Source organism: Molossus molossus, unplaced genomic scaffold (genome assembly GCF_014108415.1).
Source record: "Molossus molossus isolate mMolMol1 unplaced genomic scaffold, mMolMol1.p scaffold_m16_p_12, whole genome shotgun sequence".
NCBI classification, from domain to species: domain Eukaryota; kingdom Metazoa; phylum Chordata; class Mammalia; order Chiroptera; family Molossidae; genus Molossus; species Molossus molossus.
This window is the reverse complement of record NW_023425347.1, coordinates 2578428-2587440: the sequence shown is the minus strand read 5'-3', so window position 1 is coordinate 2587440 and position 9013 is coordinate 2578428. Positions and strand designations below refer to the sequence as shown.

The window sequence follows — 9013 nt, the reverse complement described above, 5'->3', positions numbered from 1 at the left end:
AAGTCTTAGCCACAGCAATTAGACAAGAAGAAAAAATAAAAGGGATCCAAATTGGAAAGGAGGAATCGAAACTATCATTCTTCACAGATGATATAATATTGTATATAGAAAACCCTCAAGACTTCATTAAAAATCTAATAGAGCTAATAAATGAATTTGGCAAAGTAGCAGAATACAAAATCAACATACAGAAATCAGTGGCATTTTTCTACATCAATAATGAACACACTAAAAGAGAAACTAAAAAAAAATCCCATTTACCATCGCAACAAAAAATTAAGATACCTAGGAATAAACATAACCAAAGAAGTAAAGGACCTATTCTCAGAAAACTACAGGACATTGAAAGAAGACATAGAGGAAGATATTAAAAAGTGAAAGCAGGCCCTGGCCAGTTTGGCTCAGCGGTTAGAGCATCGGCCTGCGGTCCGGAGAGACCCGGGTTCGGTTCCCACTAAGGGCACGTACTTCGGTTGCAGTTTGTCCCCGGCCCTGGTTGGTCATGCGGGTGGCAGCCACTCGATGTGTCCCTTCACGTCGATGTTTCTCTCTCTCTCCTTCCTCTCTTTCCCTCCCACTCTATCTGTACAAAAAATGGAAAAATATCCTCGGGTGAGGATAAAAAAAAAAAAAAGGTGAAAGCAGGAGATACCAAAATGGCAGCAGAGTGAATGGAAGCTACACAGACCATCTCCCAGGACCAAATTGGAATTACAACTAAAATAAAGACAAATTGTCAAGAAAAAAACAATGGAAACACAGCTGGAGAGGGCCTGTATAACCAGGGACAGAAATCGAGCCTGGTGAGATCTGCAGAGGCACAAGAGAGAGGGCTGGGAGCCCACAGACAGCAACTATTTTAGCTGTGAGCAGCTCCCTTGGGATTAAAATCTAAAGCTGCTTCCACAGCCCAGAGGGCTGGGACAGAGCACTAAATTAGCTACAGACACTGACCTTGGGCTCTGGCAGAGGGAGGGCAGACTGGACTGGAACTGTGTGGAGAGACTTGGGAGCTTGGAGAGCAGGGCAGACAATGGGAGTTTTTTGCTGAATCACTCCCTCACAGGACAGTAGTAAGCTTATTCAGAGAGCTCCTTCCCAGAGCCCTGGGGAGAAACAACAGCCCTTCCGTCAGGAATTTAACACCACCTGGCCAGGAAGAGAAATGCAAATTGAGGCTCATTAACAGCCAGCAAGCATCAGCTCCACCTGCTGGAAATCCTCTTACCCTGAACACCTAAGGGTTTTTTATTCAGTTGAGGGCTACAACCCAAGGCTCATTAAGTAACTGAGACTAATACCCTCCAGGCAAAAAGCCTGAAGATAACTGAATCTTTCATGGGCTTGCAAATCTACCCAGGAAAGTAAAACTTGACAGTGGTGTTTAACATGGGTTATACCACACTCATCCAAACTCAGTAGAGGGAACCAAAACCAATGGAACACCGACATTCACAGGAAAAATTTGGCAGGCTCCAAAACCCACTGAGGCAGCCAAAATGGTGAAGCAAAGAAACAAATCCCAAACGAAAGAACAAGAGAACTCTACTGAAGAAGAAATAAAGGAAATGCAGTTAAGCAAGTTATCAGAGGTAGAGTTCAGAGTGATGATATAGAGGAAGCTCAACATCATGAGTAAAGATATAGAAACATTGATTATCAACCAGTCGTAAGTGAAAACCCACCATGGGGAAATGAGGAATGACATAGCAAAAATAAAGAATACATTAGAAGGAATAACCAGCAGAGTAGAGGAAGCCAAGATGAGTAAATTGGAAGATAGGGTAGAATAAATCAACCAATCAGAAAACCAAAAGGAAAAAACAGAAAGACAACTTAAGAGAACTGTAGGACAATATGAAATATAATCATATCCATATCATAGGAGGTCCAGAAGATGAAAATGAGAAAGGGTTAGAAAATATATTTGAAGAAATAGTGACAGGAAACTTCCCTAACTTGGTGAAGGAAAAAGACATACAAGTACAAGAAGCACAGAGAGCCCCAAATAAGAAGAACCCAAATAGGCCAACACCAAGACACATAATAATTAAAATGCCAAAAATTAAAGACACGGAGAGAATCCTAAAGGCAGAAAGAGATAAGCAGCAGGTTACCTGCAAAGGAACCTCCATAAGGCTATCAGCTGACTTCTCAACAGAAGCACTACAGGCCAGAAGGGAATAGCATGAAGTAATCAAGGTCATGAAAAACAAGGATCTGAATCCAAGACTACTCTATCCAGCGAGGCTATCATTCAAAATAGAAGGTGAAATAAAGGGCTTCCCAGACAAAAAAAAAGGTTAAGGGAATATATTAGCACCAAACCAGCAGTCCAAGAAATGTTAAAAGAACTGTTGTAATAAGCAGAAAAAAAAGGAAGAGAAACATAACCAGAATAAACAAAAAATGGCAATAAATAAGTACATAGCAATAATGACCTTAACCATAACTGTATTAAACATTCCAGTCAAAAGACAGAGTAGCTGATTGGATAAGAAAGCATGACTTATATATATGTTGTTTACAAGAGATCCACCTCACAACAAAGACTCACATAGGTTGAAAGTGAAGGGATGGAAAAATTGCTAAGATCTGGAAAGAGCCCAAGTCCAAGTGTCCATCAATAGATGAGTGGATACAAAAGCTGTAGTACATACACACAATGGAACACTATGCAGAGTAAGAAAGAAAGACCTCTTGTCCTTTAAATCAACATGGAGGGAACTGGAGAGTATTTTGCTAAGTGAAATAAGCCAATCTGAGGAAGATAAATACCACATGATCTCACTTATTTGTGGAATATAATGAACAAAATAACTGATTAACAAAATAGACCCAGAGACATAGCAAAGAGTACGATTCAGACTGACAAACCTCAGAGAAGGGGAACGGGGGGAGGAGGGATGAGATAGCCCAATGTACTTATATCCATGTGTGCATAACCATTGAATATAGACAACAGTGTTGGGGGTGGGGATCAGGAGGAGAGTGTCTAGGGGAAAGAAAGAAATGTCTGTAACAAAAAGAAATTAATAAAAAATTTTTTTAAAGTGGAAGCATACATATTGTTCATGGATTAGAAGAACTAATATCATTAAAATATCCATAATACCCAAAGCAATCTATAGATTCAATGCAGTCTCCATTAAAATACCAGCAACATATTTCACAAAACTAGAACAAATATTCCAAAACTTTATATAGAACCAAAAACGACACCAAATACGTGCAGCAATTTTGAAAAAGAACAACAAGGAGGGATCACAAGACCAGATATCAGGTTATACAACAAACCCATTGTAATCAAAACAGCATGGTACTAGCACAAGAACAGGCATATAGATTAATGGAACAGAACAGAGAACCCAGAAATTGACCCAAGAATTATGCTCAACTAATATTTGACAAAGGTGACAAGAGCATACAATGGAGTAAAGACAGTTTCTTCTTTTTTAATAAATGGCACAAGAACAGGCATATAGATTAATGGAACAGAAGAGAGAACCATGAAATTGGCCCAAGACATTATATTCAACTAATATTTGACAAAGATAACAAGAACATACAATGTAGTAAAGGCAGTCTCTGTAATAAATGGTGTTGGGAAAGTTAAATACAACACCAATCAGAAAGAATATATGCAGTCCTATATTCATAGCAGTGCTATTTATAGTAGCAAAGATCTGGAAATAGCCCAAGTGTCCATCAATAGATGAGTGGATAAAAAAGCTGTGGTACATATACACAATGGAATACTATGCAGCTGTAAGGAAGAAAGATCTCTTATCCTTTGAGATGACAATGGAAAGACCTGGAGAGTATGCTAAGCAAAACAAGCCAATCAGAGAAAGACCAATATCACATGATCTCACTTATTTATAGAATTTAATGAACAAAATAAGCTGATGAACAAAGGAGACCCAGAGACATAGAAATAGGGATCAGACTGACAGACCTGAGAGGAAGTGGGGAGGGGGCAAGAAGAGATAAACCAAAGAATTTATATGCATATATGCATAACCAATGGACACAGACAACAATACTGTGAAGAGGTGGTGACGGGAGTAGGGAGGAGGGTGTCAATGGGGGAGAAAAACATCTATAATAAAAATGAATTAATTAAAATTTTTAAAAATGATTTAGACATTTCATGCAAGTGGAAATTTAAAAAGCTGGAGTAGCAATACTTATATCAGACAAAACAGAGTTTAAAACAAAGGCTGTAAGAGACAAAGAAAGGCAGTACACAATGTTAAGGGGAAAAATCCAACAAGAGGATATAACCCTTGTAAACATTTACACACCCAAAATAGGAGCACCCAAGTATTTAAAGCAAATCTAGATGGACATAAAGGAAGAGATCTACAGCAATACAGCTATAGTTAGTGACTTTAACCTCATTAACATCAATGGATTGATCTTCCAGACAGAAAATTAGCAAGGAAACAGCAGCCTTAAATGGTGGATTTGATTGGTATTTTCAGAGCATTTCATCCCAAGCAAGAGAATACCCATTGTTTTCAAGTGTACATGGAACATTTTTCTAGAATAGACCACATGTTAAAACACAAAACAAGTCTTAATAAATTTAAGACAATCGAGAGTATATCAAGATTCTTTTCCAATCACAGTGGTATAAGACTAGAAATAAATCACCAAAAAAACAAAAACACACAAACACATAGAGGCTAAATAACATTCTACTAAACAATGAATGGGTTAACATTGAGATCAATAAAGAAATTAAAAAATACCTTGAGACAAATGAAAACAAAACCAAATCCCAAATCACTGAGACACAGCAAAAGCGGTCCTAAAAGAAAAAATTCATAGCAATACTGGCCTACCTCAAGAAAGAAGAAAAATCTCAAATAAACAATCTAACCTTGCACCTTAAGTAACTAGAAAAAGGACAGCAAACAAAGCCCTAAGTGAGTAAAAGAATGAAAATAATAAACATCAGAGCAGAAATACATAAAATAGAGTCTAAAAAATTACAAAACATCAATAAAACCTAGAGCTGGTCTTTAAAAAGATAAGCAATTTGATAACCTTTAACCAGATTTATCAAGAAAAGAGAGAAAAGCAAATAAATAAAATAAAATAAATGAACAAGGAGAAGTGACAGTGGCACCACAGAAATAAAAGGGTTTATTAAAAGTACTGTGAACAGTTATATGCCCACAAACTGGACAATGTATAAGAAATGGATAAATCCCTAAAAACAGACAATCTTCCAAGACTGAACCCAGAAGAAACACAAAATCTGAACAGACTGATTACTACCAACAAAATTGAATCAGTTATCAAAAATCTTCCGACAAACGTAAGTTCTGGACTACATGGCTTCACAGGTGAATTTTACCAAATATTAAAGAAGAATTAACACCTATTTTTTTCAAATTATTCCAGAGAATTTAAGAGAAGGAAAGTTTTCAAACTTCATTATATGAAGCCACCATTACCTTGATTTCAAAACCAAACAAAAACATTACAAAAAAAAGAAAATTATAAACCAATATCCCTGATGAACATAGATGCAAAAATCCGCAACAAAATATTAGCAAATTAAATTCAGCAATACATTAAAAAGATCAGCCCTGGCCGGTTTTGCTCAGCGGTTAGAGCGCCAGCCTGCTGTCCTGAGAGACCCGGGTTCGGTTCCCGCTAAGGGCATGTACCTTGGGTGCAGTTTGTCCCCGGCTCTGGTCAGTCATGCGGTGGCAGCCACTTGATGTGTCCCTTCACGTCGATGTTTCTCTCTCTCTCTCTCTCTCTGTTCCTCTCTCTCCCTCCCACTCTACCTGAACAATAAATGGAAAAATGTCCCCGGGTGAGGATAAAAAAAAAAATCATGCACCATAATCAAGTGGTATTTATTCCTGAAATGCAAGATTGGTTCAATATTCACAAATCAATTAACGTGATACTCCACATAAACAAAATGAATAAAAATCATACAATCATATCAATAGATGCAGAAAAAACATTTGATAAAATCCAGCACCCATTTATGATTAAAAATTCTCCACAAAGTTGGAATAGAGGAAACATACCTTCACATAATAAAGACCATTTATGAAAAACCAACAACCAACATCATACTCAATGGGGGAAAAAACTAGTGTTTGTTTCTAAGATTAGGAACGTGACAAGGGTGTCTACTTTCACCACTTTTATTTAGCATAGTATTGGAAGTCCTGGCAACAACAGACAAGGAAAAGAAATAAAAGGCATCCAAATTGGAAAGGAAGTAGTAAAACTGGCCCTGGCTGGGTGGCTCAGTTGTTTGTACACCAAAAGGTTGTGGGTTGAATTCCCAATCAGGGCACATATCTGGGTTGCAGGTTCAATCTTCAGTGGGTGCATGTGGGAGGCAACTGATTGATACTTCTCTCACCTCAATGTTCCTCTCTTTTTCTCTCTTCAAAAAAGACTGAAGATGACCAAGGAGGTGGTTGCCATCATCAGCACCCAGCACTGTAACAGCCAGAATGGGGAGCACTGTTTCCAGCTGAGCACACAGACTTTCTGTCACCCATGTGCATCAGATAGGCAGTGCAGAGATCACCTACACTTTCGAGCATTCGATAGAAGTCCAGGTCAGCGTGATGTCTGAAAACATCCTCACAGGTACCAAAGAGCTGACCAAGAAAGCCACCCTGTGGTATGTGTCCCTGTTGCAGGAGAGAGGGGAGGCAGGCCACAGGAGCAGGAGACCCAGAAACTGGAGCACATGTGAAACCAGACACGAAAGGATCTCAGCCACCCACTGCTACAAGTCAGAGTAGAGACAAAGTTGAATCTTTTTGTTTTTAATGGTTTTATTGATTTTTTTTTTAGAGAGAGAGGGAGAGACAGAAACATTGACGTGAGAGAGAAACATTGATCAGCTGCCTCCTGCACACCCTCTACTGGGAATAAAGCCTGCAACCTGGGCATGTGCCCTAAACAGGAATTGAACCATGGGACAACGCTCAATCTACTGAGCCACACCTGCCAGGCAAGGCTGAATCTTTATGGTGCATTTCATTAATCAGATAGCAAGCAATCTGAGAGAGTAGCAGAGTGTGTAACACCCTGAAAAGACCTCTCTGACATTTCATTTCAAACAAACTTTTATATAGATTTAGTGGGTGAGATAAAAACCTAAAGATAGTGATTTCCCAAGGTCTACCTTCTTTCCTTGGAAAGATTAGCCCCAGAAAAGATTACCTCAGAATGCTGTCTCCCTTTAGATAGGTTATTTACTTGATAAAAATGTATTTTATTTTGAGTGACAGACTCATCTGGGCTCTGAGGCTGCCTTGTTCTTCTTCTTGTAACATGTCCATCAGTTGCCCAGGGTCTAAAAGAAAATCTTTTCTTTATAGTGAGAAGCTATTAAACAACTGTGACACTGTTTCTATTACATGCCAGTCCCCTATCACATGTAGACCCAAGTGGAGGAATGGGGACATCACCCAGCCTGTCCTGAACCCACAGCCAAACATGGGCAACTATAGCCAGTCCAGCTTGATTCACCTAGTGGGGTCTTCTGAGTGCACCCTGCACAGCTTTGTGTATGAATGTGTCACCATGAAGCTCATAAACAAAGTGGCTGGGATCGTGGCCACATATCACTGCAAGATCAACATAGTCACAGCTTCTGTGCACGCCATTAACTTTTATGACAAGATCAGAAAAAGATATGTCATCATCATCTCTGGGCATTCGACCTTCACAAATAACAAGTCCACGGACATCAAGGTCTTAGTGGAATCCAACCCCATGGTAGACAACTCATAGAAGTGCTACTGGGCCTCTAGTTCTTTCTTGACTAATGTGTCCCTGAGCCAGGAAGGCAAGTTTCTGCCCATGCCCCAGCTCATGCCTGAGACTAAGGATAAAAATAAGCTCTTTGAGGAAGGCAAAGGGTGGTACCTGCAGATGAAGTGAAATGACAGGGCCAAGCAGAGTCTCAGTCCTAGACACCTCCTCCTGCCACTGGGCCCAGAGCAGCCCCAGCACCAGTCACTTGCAGTTACACCCTTGGTCAGAAATGGATTCTCACTGAGAGATGATGTGCAGTATTTGTCTCACAGTTGTAACCTGTCTTCCTGAAAACCTGTACACCAAAACTTTATTTATATTTTGCATTGTAAATGCTACACAGAATTATCCCTGACATCCAAGGCATTCGCTGGAGCCCTGAGGAATATTCCACATCTATGCACTGTATGATCTGTAAAGACTCCAGCATCACTAATAAAGCTGCTGTTTTGTTCTTTTAAGTAAAAATTTTTAAAAGCTTTGCTTACATCCTTATAAAAAAAAAAAAAGAAGTAAAACTGTCATTATTTGCAGATGATATAATACTGCATGTAGAGAACCCTAAAGAGCCTACCAAAAACCTTCTACAACTGATAACTGAATTCAGTATAGTGGGATACAAAATTAATATTCAGAAATCATTTGCATTTTATATACCAATAATGAACTATCAGGAAGAAAAACTAAAAGAAAAAAATTGCACACACACAAAAATACCAAGAATAAATTTAACCAAGGAGGTAAAAAACCTGTACTCAAAAAAATTATAAAACACTGAAGAAATAAATTGAAGATGCTACAAATAAATAGAAGCATATACGATGCTCATGAATAGGATGGATTAGCATTATTAAATATCCATACTACCCAAAGCAAGTTATAGATTTAATGCAATCCCTATCAAAGTACCAATGGCATTTTTTCATAGAACTAGAACAAATAATCCTGGAATTTATAAGAAACCACAGAAAACCCAGAATAGCCAAAATGATCTTGAGAAAGAACAAAGTTGGAGGTATTATGCTACCAGATATCAAACTATACTATAAGGTTATAGTAGTCAAAACTGCATGGTACTGGCATAAGAAAGGAGACACATAAGTCAGTGGAACAGAATGGAGAGCCCAGAAATAAACCCACACTTAACATTGTCAACTAACCTATGCCAAAGGAAGCCAAAACATACAGTGGGGTAAAG

General features: G+C 38.6%; 1 pseudogene; it reads left to right on the top strand.

Annotated features, from left to right (window-relative positions):
• Positions 1 to 1857: 1857 nt before the first annotated feature.
• On the top strand, positions 1858 to 7941 carry LOC118626161 (annotated as a pseudogene).
• Positions 7942 to 9013: the final 1072 nt, after the last annotated feature.